A 17,925-nucleotide genomic window follows, 5' to 3' on the forward strand; every position below is an offset into this window, starting at 1 on the left:
TTCGTATAATTTAATTTGGAGCCTGATGCTCGTTCGTATGCAGTGATACTGTCAGTGATCTCCCGTAGCTCCCGTTCCGACCGTGTGACAGCACTCACGTCGTCCGCATAGGCAATACATTTTATGTTGCATGAGTAGACGGTTAGGCCCTGAAGTTTGCAATGGAGCATCCGGAGAAGTGGCTCAATTGCTATGACGTAGAGAGGCATAGACATGGGGCATCATTGTCTTACTGATCTTGCAATAGGAATCGGTCGGGTGAACTGACCATTAACAATGACCTTAGAAGTGGCAGCGGTGTATATATTTTGAAGCACTGTAGTGAAGTCGTCACCGAATCCCAGATGTTTCATAATTTGGAACAAATAACAGTGCGAAACCCGGTCAAAAGCCTTACATTGGTCTAAAGCAAGAATTGCTGCAGTCGGCCGTGTAATTGCACTGAACGGGATGATCTCCCTGTAATCCGCAAGACTTTTGAAGATATTGCGTCCAGATACTGCTGCTGACTGGCTGTGATGGATTATCGTCCCTAGGACGTTTTTAATTCTATGGGCAAACACGCGGGCCACAATCTTATAGTCGGAATTCAGGAGGGAGATTGGTCGAAAATGATTGATGTCGTCGTGTGAGTGTTGTTTCGGAACAAGTACTAGTAGACTGCCATTGAAGTCTGCTGGTAGTTGCAGACCCGCTCTAATTTCGTTACATATATGCACAAAACAATTTTCCAGTAGATGCCAGTATTCCTTATAAAATTCAATGGGAAGTCCATCCGCGCCAGGGGATTTATTAGGCTGAGCCTTCCTCAAGGCCATCTTAATTTCATCCGCAGTGACTTCACTCATCAGTGACTCTCTGTCAGCCTCGGCTAGTTTCGCTGTTAGAAGATCTTGCATGGCGGAGATGATCTCATCGTCTGTCGGGTCTGCCATATAGAGTCTCCGGTAATAGTCAGTGATATAATCCCTTATTTCCAGCTGAGTCGTCAAGAAGCCGCCATCTTCCGTTTTCAATTTACTGATCAATTTTTGTCTTGCTCGTCGTTTCTCTCTGCCGAGGTGGAACGAGGATGGATGTTCATCGGAAGTACTGTTGGTGTCTCTAGAGCGAATTTTGGGACCTTCCATTTGTTTCCGTTTCAGTAGTAACAACTTTGCCTTAATCCTTTTAATTTGCACGATGTTTTCGTGCGTGACAGACGTTTCCGAGTATAAATCACGTAGGCATCTAAAGTAAAATTCAAAGGTCTCCTTTTGCAAGCGGCTCCTGGCGTAGCTATAGACCTTCAAGCACCTAATAAGTCGAGGCTTCGTATAGTGGCACCACCACATCGTGACAGACCTCCTGCTACTGTTCTCGTAGCCCTTGCTCTCGGAGGATGTCTACATTTAATTTCCATCCTGTTTTGCCACGGAACGTTTTCTGTCGGGTCATACGAATGGTACAGTGGTAGGCCAAGTGGTCTGAGAAACATATTGGCCACGTTTCCGTTGCCGATATTTGCCCTCTCAGAGTTTTCCCCACATAGATCCTATCGATGCGGCTGGCAGTTTGTGCGGTGTAATATGTAAAGCAGCTTTGGTCCCCATGTAGTATTTCCCATGTGTCCTCCAGTTCGAGCTGACGCACTGTTTCTGGGAGAGTAGGACAACCATTAAAATTCGGCCTTTGATCTTTAGGCTTTAAAACGCAGTTGAAGTCACCCCCAAGTACCACGTCTTCTGGATTCCGTCGTAACAGATATAACAGGCAGTAGCAAAGAACTGGGCTCTGCGCACTCTATTTTGGTTACCAGAAGGGGCGTAGATGTTTATAAATCATATACCGTGAATTAAACACGAAATGCCTCTCCCGTTCTCCAGTAGTTCGACGTCAGAGATGGTCACGCCCTCTTTGATTAGGAAAGCTGTACCGTAGGAGCTATCCGGAGTGGTGTTTTTTACCACTTCGTAGCCAGGAATGTCAAGGTAAAGGTTGTCGTCCACCTCCTGCAGCATCACAATATCCGCGTCACAGCTGTAAAGGTAGTCGCGAAGACCGTACAGCTTCTGAGTCGAGGTAATTTTATTGATATTTAACGTGGCTAACTTGTAGTCCTGAAACGGAGGAGGCATTGCCAGCCAGTGGTGCGAAGTCCCAATCCAAGTATTGAAGGGAGACGTCGGTGGGAACCATTAATAAGTATCAGAAAAGTAATCAGCGTCCCCTGTCGGAGTTGTTGAAGCAGGTCCTGTACTTTTGAGTTCTTCATCCCTCACAGCTGAGGAAGCACCTTTCGCCGAGCCGACCTTATTCGTTTCAGTGTCCACTGACATGCCTTCGACGTCATCTGCCCAGTCGCCAACATGAACGGAGTCCCTCTTGGTGTGTGAGGCTGTCTCAGCCAGACGGAGGTGTGTGGAGCTATCCCTGAGGACCCGTCGTGTAGTCTTTTCCCGTTCAGCGAGAGCGTGGTCTCCGACCTCTGACTGGGGCTTCGTGGTGTCTGCCACATCACTGGTGCCTCTCTGTTGCTTCTCATCAGGGTGTCCGTGTAGGGCATCGGTAAGGTCGCGGGCAATCTGCAAACCTTTCTCACGCAAACTTGGTGCAGTTTGCTCGACATTCTTGTGGGCAATCCTCCTTTTCTTATATGTCTTCGGTGAATTGCCTCGCCTTCCATTTTCGGCAGCCTCTGGAGATGAAACTCTATCTTGCCCACCAGTGAATCCTGCCGTTTGCGCTGAGACAGGCATCTGTTTGTTGCCAGTGTCCGAATCGTTGATGTTTCCTTGGGATTGTACATCACAGGAAAGGTTGGCCAAATTCGTACCCACTGGCTCGTTAGTTTCCGTTGGAACATCAGGGGTTACATCAGTGATGTCCTCTGTGGTGGAAGTTTCCATTGGCGTCACTCGGTCGGCGTCCAAGGCGTTGGAAATTGTGTCCACAACTGAATGTTCCAAGTTGGCCATGTTCGTGCGGGCTGCCGCCACATATGTCAGCGGTAGGGAAGTCATCGTATTAGCTGGCACAGTGTCTCCCGGTGGCAGCTGCGTCACCCTTCGTTGGATACATTGAGCACGAACGTGATCCGTGGCACCGCACCCAGAGCAGGTACGCGTTTGACCGTCATATATTACGATCGCCCTGTATCCACAAATAGTAACGTAAGATGGTATGTGTCTCTGCAGTTCCATTTTAACCTGCCGAACACCGTTCAGGACAGGAACCTTAAACATCGCCCATTATTCGGCAACATTGCTAACAACATTACCATAGGTTTTTAGCACGGCGTCGATTTCAGCCGCAGGTACTTCTAACGGTAACTCAAAAATTCGAAGAGTTTGAAGACCAAATCCCGCATGTAAAACCTTAACCTCTCCGATGTTCCCATCACGGTGCTTAAATTTAAGCTTACCACTACATGACTGCCAGATCTGTTCGCAAATATCAGCGGTTTTAAACTTGATGTAGACATCGCTACTAACGATCGACAGGTGTACGCCGATGATATCGTCAAAGGAACGTTTCAGACTTTCCTCAATCCATAATTCGATCTCAAAAGATTTCGGTCGTGCATAGGTGTGATCGAACACAAATTTCAACGTGTCTCTGCGCGTTATGTCGTTCATGTTCCGGTTCTAAACATTGTCACACAATAACACGTTATTGTGGCCGCTAGAACAGCGTCTACTCACCAGTAAACAGCACACAGCCAGCAGCAGCGCGGACGTAAACACGCCGCGCGTCCGCTCGCCACGGCCGCTGAAGGCCGACTGCGACGACTGAGCTAGCCGGGCTGCGTCGGTGACTACGTGTCGGGTCGCACGACACACAGTACTCGTTTGGGTGGGGTGGTCCCATACAGAATCTCTCCATGCTGCCTAATGTTTTCCTAGCGTCACACACGTCACGTACTTCAGTTTTATTTCATAATCATTTCTGACAGGTACAGCAATTGCATGAAAACCTGCAGCGCTAGTGGTGTCAAAATTAACACACATACTTGATTTGACTCAGAAGCCGAACGGGTTACTTTCCGACGCTGTCTTAGATGCGCAAGTGCCAGCCAAAACTCCCGGTGACGGTACTCTGCCGACCATTTCGCTAGATAACACCGTTCTTGTGTGTGTATCAAGCTCAAGTGCATCTCCAAGCAGGAAATGGACAACAGCAACATTCAGACGATTTCGTACTGCTCAATAGCTACACTAAAACGGTGTGTTTCTTTTGCAGAATTGTAAAAACACGACCGTGACAGGATTCGAACCTGCAATCTTCGGATCCGAAGTCCGACGCCTTATCCATTAGGCCACACGGTCACTGACGACCAAGTATTCATTACATTCGTGTCATCTCGAAACGCTCATACCGCTGAGGAATTGTCTTTTCATAGTATGAAGGCTTTCACGACCGGATGACATATCTTCTGGTAAACCTTGCGGGATGTAAGGTCGTGGTCCACGAAACTCTTCAGCTCCTAACGTTTCGTCCAGTGCTTCGCTGGACATCTTCAGAGGGGTGTTTCTCCTCCGGTGACTCAGTCGGTGACTCAGTCGGCAAGACTCACCGGAGGAGAAACACCCCTCTGAAGATGTCCAGCGAAGCACTGGACGAAACGTTAGGAGCTGAAGAGTTTCGTGGACCACGACCTTACATCCCGCAAGGTTTACCAGAAGAATTGTCTTTTCGTTCTACACAGCCGCTGCCTCTTGCTGCTTCCCACCCATTCGTTACATTCAAACCATTACGAGACCAACCAAATAGAGATTGGGAATCAAGACCACACACTTTTTGCATTCGGAATCGAAGGCAGGGCGTCCCTCGCCGCATTTGCTACGATGGCGATTTGCTACTTCTGCAGAAGCGGCGCGACGACGACGACGACGACGACGACGACGACGCTCGCGAGAGGATCTGTGATATTTGAAAAACACATGTAAAAAATATAATTCAGACTGCCTCCTCCCACCTTACCCTGTACCGCTTTTTTTCTTTTTTTCTTTATTGTGATTTTAAACACCTTATACAAAGGCGGGCTGTCAGCAGCACAATACGCCGCTCTTCAGCCTTGAGTTTGACAACAAGTAGTACAGAAAGGTGGCACAGAGTAGACAGTAAAAACGGTGGGCAAAAAATGTAGACACTAAAAATCGAAAAAACATGGAGCCGTTCACGCTGGACGAGAAACATCACTAACTCGAGGCGACACGGAGCACAGAACATGGATGATGGCGACGGCACGTGAACGGTGGTGGCGTGACGGCGAACAACACTACACACAAACGAAGGCACACACACGAGACACTGACGGCGACGATCTCTGGCGCGCGAATGTCCACTGAGCGTGTACGAGTCCGGGGACCTGCCAAGAGAGGAGGTGGAGGAGGAGGAAGGGGAAGGGGAATGGGAGAGGGGAGAGCAGAGATGCCATGGGCAAAGGAGAGAGGGGGAGGGAGGAAGGGGGAGGGGAAGCTCGGGGGAGAGGGGAGGAGGGAGGGGGGAAAGGAAAGAGAAGGGAAGGGAAGGGAGGGAGGGTGCCTAAAGGAAAGGACACAGGAGGTGGGGGGGAGGATCAAAGTTGATAGGAGGGGTAGATGCAGGGGAGGAGGACATCATCAGGGTGGGGGAGCTGGCGGAAGCCACCTTGGGAGAGGGTAAGGAGGGTGGAGAGATGGAGACTGGGTGGGACATGCGAATACAGGCGCGGCAGCGGGCGGTGGTGGGAGAGGATCGGGGACACGAGCGGGTGAGGAGGATCGAGTTTGCAGGAGGTGTCCAGGAGCCGTATCCTTTCAAGGAAAAGGAGGGGGTGGGGGAAGGGGATGAGATCGTACAGGATCCGCGTGGGGGAGGGGAGACGGATGCGATAGGCGAGGCGGAGAGCATGACGTTCAAGGATTTGGAGGGATTTATAAAAGGTAGGGGGAGCGGAGATCCAAGCTCGATGGGCGTAACAAAGGATAGGGCGGATGAGGGACTTATAGGTGTGGAGGATGGTGGAGGGGTCCAGACCCCACGTACGGCCAGGGAGGAGCTTGAGGAGACTGAGTCAGGAGCGTGCCTTGGCTTGGATTGTCCGGACGTGGGGAGTCCAGGGGAGGCGATGGTCGAGGGTGACGCCAAGGTACGTAAGGGTGGGAGTGAGGGCGATAGGACGGCCATAGATGGTGAGATAGAAATCAAGGAGGCGGAAGGAAGGGGTGGTTTTGCCTACAATTATCGCGTGGGTTTTGGAGGGATTGACCTTGAGCAACCACTGGTTGCACCAAGCGGTGAACCGGTCAAGATGGAATTGGAGAAGGTGTTGGGAGCGCTGTAGGGTGGGGTCAAGGGCAAGCAAGGTGGTGTCATCGGCAAACTGGAGAAGGTGGACGGGGGCTGACGGCGGCGGCATGTCCGCCGTGTACAAAAGGTACAGAAGGGGGGAGAGGACGGAGCCTTGGGGCACATCGGCAGAGGGGAAAAAGGTGTAGGAATCGGTGTTATGGATGGTGACATAGGAAGGACGGTGGGAGAGAAAGGAGCCGATCAGACGGACGTAGATAATGGGAAGGGCGAAGGTTTGGAGCTTGAAGAGGAGACCGGAATGCCATACGCGGTCATATGCACGTTCGAGATCCAGGGAGAGGAAGATTGCGGAGCAATGGGAATTAAGCTGTTCGGAAAGGAGATGAGTGAGGTGAAGGAGAAGGTCGTCGGAAGAGAAAGACAGCCGAAAGCCACACTGGGTAACGGGAAGGAGGCGGTGCTGGCGGAGATGCTGGTGGATGCGTCGTGTGCGGATAGATTCCAGGACCTTGCTGAAGACCGAGGTAAGGCTGATGGGACGGTAGGAGGAGACGGCGGACGGCGGTTTGCCAGGTTTAAGGAACATGAGGATACGGGAGGTTTTCCACAGGTCAGGGTAGTAACGGGTGGACAGGACGACATTGTAAAGCCTGGCCAGGGTGGAGAGGAAAGAGACAGGAGCTTCACGAAGGTGACTGTAGGTGACTCGATCGTGACCAGGAGCGGTGTTGCGTTTTGTGCGGAGTGTATCAATGAGATCCTGTGTAGTGATAGGGGCATTGAGTTCCGTGAGTGCAATGTTGTCCAAGTACTGGAAACCAGGAGCGAGGGGAGGGACAGAGGTGTCAGTTCGATCGCGGATATCCGGGAAGAGGGAGTAATCGAACTGTGGATCATCAGGGATGGAAAATACATCGGAGAGGTAGGAGGCAAAGTGATTGGCCTTACTAAGGGTGTCAGGGAAAGGGTGATCATCATGGAGAAGAGGATAATAGGGGGAGGGTTTAGTTCCGGTAAGGCGACGGAAGGCCGACCTGTACTTGGACGAGTTGATTGGTAGGGTAGCATTTAAACGGGTGCATGTCTGTCGCCAGTCCCGGCGTTTCTGAGCCGCGAGCAAATTACGAATGTGTCGCTATAGTTGCCGGTGGCGTCGTAGTGTGTCCTGGTCACGCGTGCGGAGGAAGGCACGGTAGAGACGACGGGATTCACGGAGGAGGAGGACGGCCTGTGGGGGTAAGGTAGGACGATGGGGGTGGATGGCGACAGTAGGGACGTGGGCCTCCATGGCCTCAGACAAGGTCTGCTGGAGAAAGGAGGCAGCATGGGTGACATCGTCAGGGTGGTGGTAGGTGAAGGGGTGGCTATCGACCTGGGTGGAAAAGGTATCCTGGTAGGCATTCCAGTCGGCACAGGAATAGTCATGGACATACTTAGGGGGAGGGTCATTACGAGGGTCGGGGCGGGGGCGACGACCGTCTGAAACAGTGAGGAGGACAGGGAGATGGTCGCTACCAATAGGCTCCAGGACATCCACCGTTATGTGGCCAAGGTGTCCAAGGAGGTTGGGGGAGGAGAGGTTAACATCAGGAGTGGAAATGGATTTGGGATGTGTGTGCTGGGCGATGGGGATGAGGTCGCCTTGAAGGGAGGAGAGGAACCGATGCCACCGCCGTAACTGGGCGGCGGAACGACTATGGATGTTGAGGTCGGCGGCGATCACGTAGGAGGAGAAGGTACGGTCAATGTGGGAGAGGAAGTCGAAGGGAATAGGGGCGTTAGGGCGGACATAGATGGTGGCGCAGGTAACGGTAAGGCCGGGGAAGAAGAGACTAAGGATCAGGTGTTCGGTGGGGTCGGGAAGGAGAGGTTGGAGCCTAACGGGGATCTGGCGGTGGTGACCAATGGCAACTCCGTCACGCACAATTGGGAGGTGATTATTGGAGTGGTGGAGAAGATAGGGTGAGGTGTGGATGGAGTGGTGGGGTTGCAGGAAGGTTTCATTGAGGAGGAAGTCATCCACACGGTGGGTGGCAAGGGTGTGCAGGAAGAGGTTCTTGTTGGCGGAGAGGGAGCGGATATTGTTGAAAAGGATACGTTGCTGTCGTGCCATGACAGGGATTTAGACGAGGGTGTCAAGACGGGAGGAGATGAAATGGGCCTGGTTGTTGGAGTAGGTGGTGTACATCTTGAGTTGGAATATGGAACAGGCGGCGAGGGAGATCTGCTGGAGGGTGTGGGGGCGCTGAAAGAGATGAACATTTTGGAGGACGATGGTGAGGAACATGATGATGTCCTCAGCGGCGGGGGGGGGGGGGACGAAGGGAATTGCCAGGAGGGGTGGGGGCGTCCAGGGGACGGACAGGGACAGTGAGTTCAGGAGTGGTCGGAGGGGGTTGGTCTTTACACTTTTGGGAGTAGGTGGGATGGGGGAGATTGCAGGTATTGCAGGAGGGAGGGGAATGAAGGTTAGGGAACTGCCAGAGGAAGTGCGCTTGCCTACAATGTGGGCAGGTGAGGGCCTCGCGGCACTCTGCTGTTGGGTGTGCATTATAGTGCAGACACCTCTGGCAGCGCAGGGATTGAGGAGGGGAACAGGAGGGGTCGACCTTGTAGCGCTGGTGGAAGAGGAGGGCACCCTCCTTCAGGAGACGGTCAATGGAGGGTGCGTCCTCGGAGAAAACCCGCATAAGGTGAGTGGGGCCGGCCGAGTTGAAAATGTGGCAGACCGCCCGCACCTGCAGTGTGGGATGTGCCTTGAGCTCCGCCAACACCTCCTCCTCCGTGATCGACGGACTGAGCCGAGTGATCACGGCGGTGAGGGTCAGCGGGCGACGCGGGGGTTGGCGTTGGCAGGTAGCAGATGGAGAAGGAGCAGGGGTGAGGGAGGCGTTGTGGCCAAAACATGTGATGGGGAGGCTGGAGAGGATGTCAATATGGAGGGTTGGGCTGGGGGAGGAGATGAGAACAGAATCCCGTCTGGAAGTGAGAGATGGGGGCACCAGGGAAGTGTTGGCGGAGGAGGAGGGAGAGATTCCGGGCCTCGAGAAGGGCAGGATCGGGAGGGGAGAGGAGGTATTTGTATAAAGAGAGGGAGTAGGAGGAGTAGGAGGGGGAGGAGGCGGAGGGATCAGGGCCAGGTGGGGAGACATCCATGGCACCCTGGGGGGGTTAAGGTAGGCGGGGCAGAGCCTTTTTGGAAGCGGAGGAGGTGGTGACGGCACTAGGGCGTTTTATGGCGGCAGTAGGGCAGGTGGTGATATGAGGGACAGGAGCTATAGGAGGGTGGTGGGAAGGGACTGGTCCCGGCGTGGACGCAGCAGTCGGCGCAGGAGATGGTGACGGTGAAGGCGAAGGCGACGATGACGGTGGCGGCGGTGGCGGTGGCGGCGGTGATGGCGAAGGCGACGAGGAGAGCTGGGCATGGACAGTGGCCCGACGGGCCACCACCCTAGCCGGAGCTGCAGTGACAGGCTGGGGGATTAGCCGGAAAGGATCAGATCGAGAGGAGCGGGAGGAAGAAGCCGGAGAGGGGGCGACAAAGAGCGAGGGCGAAGGGAGAGTGAGAAGAGGTGGTATGGAAGGAGGGGGGTGGGACTGGGCCCACCACGTTATAGTGGTGGAGGTGGCGGAAGGGGAAGTGTAAACTATGGCGGTGGTGGATATAATGACGGTGGTGGTGGGGGCGGACATGACGACAGGGAGAAACAATAACGCACAGAACGAAAAGGAAAGGACACAAACTGGGGACAGACGAAGACAAAGACGGAGGAAGACGAAAACGGCCGAAGACCAGGGTCGGACGGCGACGGCGGGAGGCAGGAACGCCGCAGCTGCTGCTGCCGCGGACAGGGCCGGGGCTGTTGCTGCTGCTGGGCTGGCTGCTGCAGGCCGGGACCGGGACTGCTACTGCTGGACCGCTACGGTTCTGCTCGGCTGGCTGGCTGGCTGCTTGGTACCTGGAACACCTAGCACTTCGATTAGTGCTGGAATGGCACAATCGAAGGGCAGTAACCTTGCGGTGTACCGCCGGAGATGTACGCTGTACCGCTTTGGCAAATGCTTTATCTGCGCCATTCGCCTCAATCACATCTGAGAGTAATTCTAAATAAAACACCTGTCGCTAATTGCTCGTCGTTCCAGATACTGCTTGCTATATATCCACGACGCGCAACTGATTTCCAAAATTCGTTTGCCTCCTTTGAGGATCGAACTCGCGATCCCTGGTTTACTAGACCAGAGCTCTGCCACTGAGCTAAAGAGGCGCTTCCTAGCGGAAGTTTTGCGTACTTCGTCCTTACCGACGTCTGCATCATCAGGCTTCAGTTGACTACACTTCATATTACCAACTATGCGCGCACCATTACTGCTTGGCTACACATCTCACACGTAACCGATATGCTCTCCAACCAACTCCACTTACATTTCAGAACATGTCTTACACACATGTCTACGAAATCACCTTCACCTTCAGATAAAGTTTCCTTGCGACTGATGGAGACGTAGGCAAAGTTTTAAATTGCTATCTCCATTACGTCACATTAATCAGAAACACGGTAATTTACATCTGCAGCTGAACAAAATTCCGCTCCGCCCAGCGTGGGGCTCGAACCCACGACCCTGAGATTAAGAGTCTCATGCTCTACCGACTGAGCTAACCGGGCTTCCTCGGTGACTACGTGCCGGGTCGCACGTCACACAGTACTCGTTTGGGTGGGGTGGTCCATGCTGCCTAATGTTTTCCTAACGTCACACGTCACGTACTTCAGTTTTATTTCATAATCATTTCTGAGAGGTACAGGAATTGCATGAAAACCTGCACCGCTAGCGGCGTCAAAATTAACACGTATTTGATTTGACTCAGAAGCCGAACGGGTTACTTCCCGACGCTGTCTTAGATGTGCAAGTGCAAGCCAAAACTCGCGGTGACGGCACTCTGGCGACCATTTCGCTAGATAACACCGTTCTTGTTGTGTGCGTATCAATCTCAAGCGCATCTACAAGCAGGAAATGGACAACAGCAACATTCAGACGATTTCGTACTGCTCAATAGCTACACTAAAACGGTATGTTTCTTTTGCAGGATTGGAAAAACACGACCGTGACAGGATTCGAACCTGCAATCTTCGGATCCGAAGTCCGACGCCTAATCAATTTTTTTTTGTTAATGGGTTATGAAACGGAATTGCATCTTGTAGACAATGTTAGAAAATTGTAATCCGAATAGATTACCGTGAAATTATACTGTTGACTGCATTAACGGAAGGCAAAACATTTTTTCATCAGAATTTAAACAAAAATGAGAGAGAAGCAAAAGTAACATTAAGACAGGAAATTAAACTTCTTCAGTGGTTGGTTGGTTTGTGGTATCAAAGGGACCAGACAAACTTCTTCAGTGCTGCACGTCTTATTCATTAGAATAGTTTTTCCCTAGTATTCTTGTGCTGTGGCATGACTCCCCTTACTTTTTGGGAAAACATGCTTTTTCGGGTTTGTGTTGAGGCCTTTGCGGCTACCGTAGCGGTCCCGGGGCACACGAAGTCCCCACCGTATTTCACCCCCAACAGCAATCCCCTACTTTGGCAGTCTATCGTGTTCCGTCGATTTCATATTATTTAGGTATTAACCGATGCCTTGTTTCTGAAACAAAATTTGCATCATATTCCCGAACTTCTTTTTATGGTCTTTGTTCCGGTATATTTTGAAGTATTCATCTTTCATATATTCTCGATATTCTTGTAGATTGTCATTACCTTTGTTGTTGACAACATAATTGACAAAATTTCCTAATAGCCACAAGATGACATTGTTTTTTGTGGTGGAATGGAAACTTCTTCTCGGAAGAGTGCATCGTGTAGCGTGATCTCCCTTCCATCGGTCCGTTTGAGAAAAGCGACTTGCAACACAATGTCATTCCAAATATTCTTGCATCCATTACAGATGAAGCGATGCTTTAAGGAGTCCAAATTGTGACATTTTTGGCACACGTTGGTTGCGTGTAGTCCTATTGAATGCAATTTTTCATTGGTACTAATGGTGTTGTTGACAGATCTGTACCATGACGCTTGCACTTCAGTAGTCAGTGTTTTTTTATTTATATTAGTCCATATTTTTGCCCAGTTTTTGTTGGGATACTTCAGTTCCATTTCCTTTTGGTTTTCGCGTGATTGTAACTGCTCTACTATATATTGACTTGTCCTCTTATTTTTGTCTGTCAAAATGCATGTCAAGTAGCTTAATTCTACGTAATAATCCTTAATATGCTTTAGGTTGTAATTTATGTTGTGAACATCTACTGGCGGCTGCATGCTTCCGGGTTTAAGAAGGTCTAATAGAGCGGCTGTTATGCTGTTCGGCTGCGTCTCTATAAGTTTTAGCGTTCTTTTAGTGAAGAGGGCAGTGTTTTTCCTCCGAAGGTCTGTCAGCCCTAGGCCTCCGTTTTCGGATCTCGATGTAGTCGTTCCTACTGCTACTCTAAAAATATGGCCTTTCCATACGTAGCGACAGATTGTGCTCATTATAGATTTCGCTATGTCTGGAGGTAAAATCTGAGCGATATATGCAGCTTTCGAAAGAACTGCACAGTTTATTAGTTTATTTCGTTACTTGATATTTAAGTCTCCCGTTTCGTGAAGTATTAAGCTACCTCTGATTTTTCCTAACACCTGTTTCCAATTAGCAGCCGTTGTTCTCAGGGGGTAACTGTAAAAAGTTATGCCAAAAGCAGTGTGACGGTCCACCCTGTTTGCCCACGGTAGCTGCACATTGCCGAGACCCTGTAAATTTAAAAAGAAACTTTTAGTTTCATTTATCATCGCACCGGTTACCCTACTATAAAGCAATAACTTGTCCGTTAGCTGGGCACAGTCATCATCGCTCCTTAATAGAACTCCCACATCGTCAGCGTATGCATTTGTAACCGTCTTCAGCCCAGCTATTGTTATGCCTTCTAAGGTTGTGTTCAAAAGCCGTAAAAGGGGTTCCAGAGAAACCACATAAAACAACATGGACAGGGGACTTCCCTGAGGAACTCCACTAGATATCAATACTTCATTAGTATATTGTCCATTGATCGAGATTTTGGTCCGTATGCCTCTGACGATGTTCATTAAAACCGCTAAGTTGCCATCATTGAAACCTATGTGTTTCAAGGTTCTGAACAGATATCCGTAGTTGACTCTGTCAAACGCTTTAGCAAAATCAATGAAGACAAGGCCTCCATTCGCTGACGATGATGAGAAAATAGAAATAATGTCTCGATATTCACATACAGTCTTAAAAATGGTACGTCGAGGGAGACACGTCTGGTGGCATCCAATTAATTTTTCTAAAATCGGTCCCATTAGCTCTTTAATTACGCGTGCAACTACCTTATAATCTGAGTTCATTAGACTGATCGGCCTCATTTTAGTAATATCTTTCGTGTCCGTACTCCTTCCCTTTGGAAGTAGTACAGTTACACTTTCCTTGAAAGCAGCAGGAATTTCCTCTCCCCTCAAGACGTCATTTACTACTTCCGTGAATTGGGAACCTATTAGGTGCCAAAAGGTCCTATAAAACTCCACAGGCAGGCCGTCTGGGCCGGGAGACTTCCGTGAAGGTGAAGATTTGAGTATACCAGAAACCTCGTCATTCGTAATGTCTAACGTTAAACCCCTGTTCTCCTCCTCTGTAACAACCGCCTCTAATCCGCAGTTCTGTAAAAACTCTTCTACTGAGTTGTCGTCAGTAGAATTTCCAGAATATAATTGCTGAAAAAATCTATGTGCTTCATTTAAGATATCCCTTTCTTCTGTCAGGACTCTGTTATCTTCCGTTCTGAGGCTGATAATAAAATTTCTTCTTCTGTTTTTTGTGTGTTGTATCAAGTGGTAGATGGAGGTGTTTTCTGCCTCCACCGTCGTTCTAATGTGTGATTTGATTTGTAATCCCTCCAAATGTACCCTCTTGATACTTATCATTTTGGCTTTAACGTTTTTAATATTGATAAAGACGTCTTGAGACATTGGTTGGTCGTAAAGGTCTCTTAAGCAAGAGTAGTAAAACTCCATTGTGTGTCTTGACCACATTGCCCTTTCCTTGGCGTAAGATATCAGCGCTGCCCTTATCTTTTTCTTAGCGGCCATAGTCCACCATTCAATAGTTGTTCTATATTTAGTACGCATCCTTAAAACAGACTGCCAAGTTTCTTGCATCTTTAAAGCTAGAGTGTTTTCAGGGAGGATGTTGATATTTAATTTCCATAGTAGGCGACCCCAATATTTTTGCCTGGTTAATTTGATGCTGCACCTCACTCCGAGGTGGTCAGAAAAGGCAGCTGGTATCACCTCGATACACAGACTTTGGTGTCTAAAGTGGGGGTGACATATATTCTGTCGATTCTACCCTGTGTAGCACCAATGATATATGTGAAGCGAACCAGTGTCGGATATTTTATTTCCCACGCGTCAAACCACTTCATGTTGGTGACCAACGCCTGCAGTTCATGGGAGATGTTAAAATTTGGTCGCTGATACTTTTTATTTAAAACGCAATTAAAATCTCCACCAATGACAATTTCTGCAGGGTTTTCTTGGAGTAGAAATAAAATGTCACTTTTAAAAAAGGCTGCCTCTCTCGTCTCACATTGTTGCCTGATGGTGCATAAAGGTTTATAAAAGTGGTGTTAAAAATTTTGCAGCTAATTCCCCTCCCCGACTCTAAAAGGCACACGTTTGTCATCTCGATCCCTTCTTTAGCAAGGATGGCTGTTCCACACGCGTTTTCTGGAGCCACATTCAACACCTCTTTGTACCCTGAAACATACAGTTCTTTGACATTAACTTCCCGCGGGAATGCGATGTCTGTATCTGACTGATACAGAAAGTCCTTCAGTGTAGCTAACTTTGCTTGACTCTGAATTTTGTTTATGTTGAGGGTGGTCGCTTTATATGTATGCTCCACTGTGAGACGCTACAAGACCGTAAATAGAGGACATGTTATTGGAGCCGGGTACAATAACTTCTGGTTAGATATACATAGTGTTAGTTTATTTTACTTTTATTCCATTGAAGGTTTTCCTTTTTTTTTTCTTTTTTTCTTTCCTCAGAGTTCAATGTGACAATTTTTAATAAAAAAATTCTTCCTCGAAAGCCCCTTCCGCCCCCATTGCATCGGTCTGATCCTCCTTGTCGTCCGCACAGTTAAATCGTGGTGCTGTGATGTCGTGTCCGTGTCCTTGTCCAAGTCGGGTTTCATTGTCCATATCTGATGTCGTATTGTCACGCAAGGGTTCAAATGTTCTGTGTGGCGTGTCAGCCCGTTCTTGTTTCTTGTTCCAATCCGAAGACTCGCCGACCGCTTCCTTTTGTGTATCTTCGTCCTTCTTTTCGGTCTCCTGTATCTTCCTCAGCCGCTCTCTTAAAGGAGGGGCCAAATTCTCTGCAGCTTGATGTGCTCTTCGTCTCTTTTTATTTTTTGATGATTTCGGTGAAATCGTCAGTGAAACCTTTGGTGAACTTCCTGGCGACTCCATGGACTCCATGGAAGGTCGAGGAGAAGTCACCTGTTCCGCCTTCGTGGCGGAAGATTTTTGAGCTCCGTTAATTTCGGAGTCGACCGTTGCTGCTGTTTCTACGACACGTGAGATGGGTGATGTCATTGGTTCGTCTTCTTGCGCCCCTTCTTTTCCTTTGAGGTTTCCTGAACCTATCTGCGGTGTCCTGTCATCTGTGTGGTTGTCTGTTATTTGTTGCATCATTTCCTCTTTATGTCCATCCACTGTAGTTCCCTCTGGGATGTTGGCCGTTTCGTGTATAACTACCGCTTCGTACTCTATCATGTCTACCTCAGGTATTATCGATGAAGCTTGTCGCTCGTTGGAAGAGTTGTCAGACTCAGAGGGCAAGCGCGGTGCGTCCTCAGTGACGTCATTACTGGTCAGATTCTGATTGTCATCGTTAGTCAACCCCGCGGTGCTTCCCGTTTCCGTGCGCGCGTCGGAAGGTCCCGCCTGCTCGGCCGTATTCTGTTGACAGGGGGCCCGCCTAGCTGCCGCGGCAGCGTACGTCACTTGCATGCTGACAACTTGTCCTGGGCAGCCGCCTCGTTAGTCGGTAACTGAGGAACACGCCTTCTACTGCACTCACTTCTGACGTGCCCTGTGGCGTTGCATAACGCACAAGTCCGTGACTGCCCATCATAAATTATGAGAGCGCGATGGCCACAGATATTCAAGTAAGAAGGGATGTGTCTTAAGAGCTCAATCTTAATCTATCTAACTCCATTCAAAACCGGAAACATACTGCTCCGACCATTTTTCTGCAATATTAGATATAACCCTACCATAGGGCTGAAGAGCAGCATTAATTGCCCCGGCAGGAACCTCGAACGGCAGTTCAAAAACTCACACTGTTCGAATGCCTAGCCCAGCATGGGAAACAAGAACGTCACTAACGGTTTCGTCTACATGATTAAATTTCATTTTGCCACCACACTTGTCAGCTATCGAGGAGCACAAATCAGAGGAAATCAATTTCAAAAAGACAGAACTGGAAACAAAAGAAAGATGAACGCCAATAATTTCGTCTCCTGTGATCTTAACTGTTTCTGAAAGCCACCTTTTAATCTCAAAAGCCTTTGGTCTTTTGCAGGTCCAATCAAAAGTGAATCTAGCCGTATCTCTTCTTCCACAGTTAATTTTGTCATTTTAAATCACTGAAAGATGGAAATCAAGCAAAGCGCACTGCTGACCTTCGTAACAGCCACACAGCCGCTGTTTACGCCAGCCCTCGTAGCGCTGCCGCCACACGTCCGTCCGGCTCGGCGGCCGAGCAGCGAATGATCCGTCAGGCCACACGGTCACTGACGACCAAGTATTCCTTACATACGATTCATCTGGAAACGCACATACGCCTAAGGAATTGTGTTTTCGTTCTACACAGCCGTTGCCTCTTGCTGTTTCCCAAGCATTCGTTACATTCGCCTCCTGGCGCAATTTTCGGATACATTGTTGTCATTGACTAGTGAATCGAAGCCCTTTAGCTGGAAACGCACCGCTTTAGCGAGCATTATTTGCGTGTAAGGAGCACAGCTGCTGCATTTCTACAGATCTCAAATAATACCGATGTACACCTACAATTCCAGAATAACACATTTATTTTACTTCACGAATCACTTTAGCTTCAAGTACCATTCTGATATTGATACGCAGAGAGGCATCGTCATAACCCGTTACGTCCATTACGCAAGCCTCACGAGAGAGGAGTAGGTTGCATCCGCGTGGAAACAAAATTCCGCGACGCCCAGCGTGGGGCTCGAACCCACGGCACTGAGATTAAGAGTCTCACGCTCTACCGACTGAGGTCGCCGTGCTCCCTAAACATGCAGAGACGGATTACACGTCACACGTTACTCATGCGACCTGCGATCTCTTATAAAAGATCCTCATGTCCCCAAATTATTTCCTAATGCCAAAAATGAGCTAGAATCCTATTACATAAAAATTGTGTCCGAGAGGCATCAAATCTGCTTGAAATGCTACGTGGCTAGCAGCACCATTATTCACTACACATGCTCGACTGCGCTCACACACCTGTCGCGTAGCTCTCGGGTCCTGAATGAGATGAGGTTGTTCCAACAAAACTGTCGCGGACGGCAGTTTGCCGAAAA

The 17,925-nt window shown here is 49.4% G+C and overlaps 4 non-coding genes across 4 annotated transcripts; all 4 read right to left on the reverse strand.

Annotated features, from left to right (window-relative positions):
- Positions 1–4,234: 4,234 nt before the first annotated feature.
- Positions 4,235–4,307, reverse strand: Trnar-ucg (transfer RNA arginine (anticodon UCG)). The gene has a single exon. It is a non-coding gene; the product is annotated as a tRNA-Arg (tRNA).
- A 6,162-nt stretch (positions 4,308–10,469) lies between these two features.
- On the reverse strand, positions 10,470–10,541 carry Trnat-agu (transfer RNA threonine (anticodon AGU)). Its single transcript has one exon. It is a non-coding gene; the product is annotated as a tRNA-Thr (tRNA).
- A 326-nt stretch (positions 10,542–10,867) lies between these two features.
- Trnak-cuu (transfer RNA lysine (anticodon CUU)) lies at positions 10,868–10,940 on the reverse strand. Its single transcript has one exon. It is a non-coding gene; the product is annotated as a tRNA-Lys (tRNA).
- A 6,615-nt stretch (positions 10,941–17,555) lies between these two features.
- Positions 17,556–17,628, reverse strand: Trnak-cuu (transfer RNA lysine (anticodon CUU)). The gene has a single exon. It is a non-coding gene; the product is annotated as a tRNA-Lys (tRNA).
- Between the last annotated feature and the right edge of the window lie 297 nt (positions 17,629–17,925).

This window comes from Schistocerca serialis, chromosome 7 (assembly GCF_023864345.2).
Source record: "Schistocerca serialis cubense isolate TAMUIC-IGC-003099 chromosome 7, iqSchSeri2.2, whole genome shotgun sequence".
Taxonomy (NCBI): Eukaryota; Metazoa; Arthropoda; class Insecta; order Orthoptera; family Acrididae; genus Schistocerca; species Schistocerca serialis.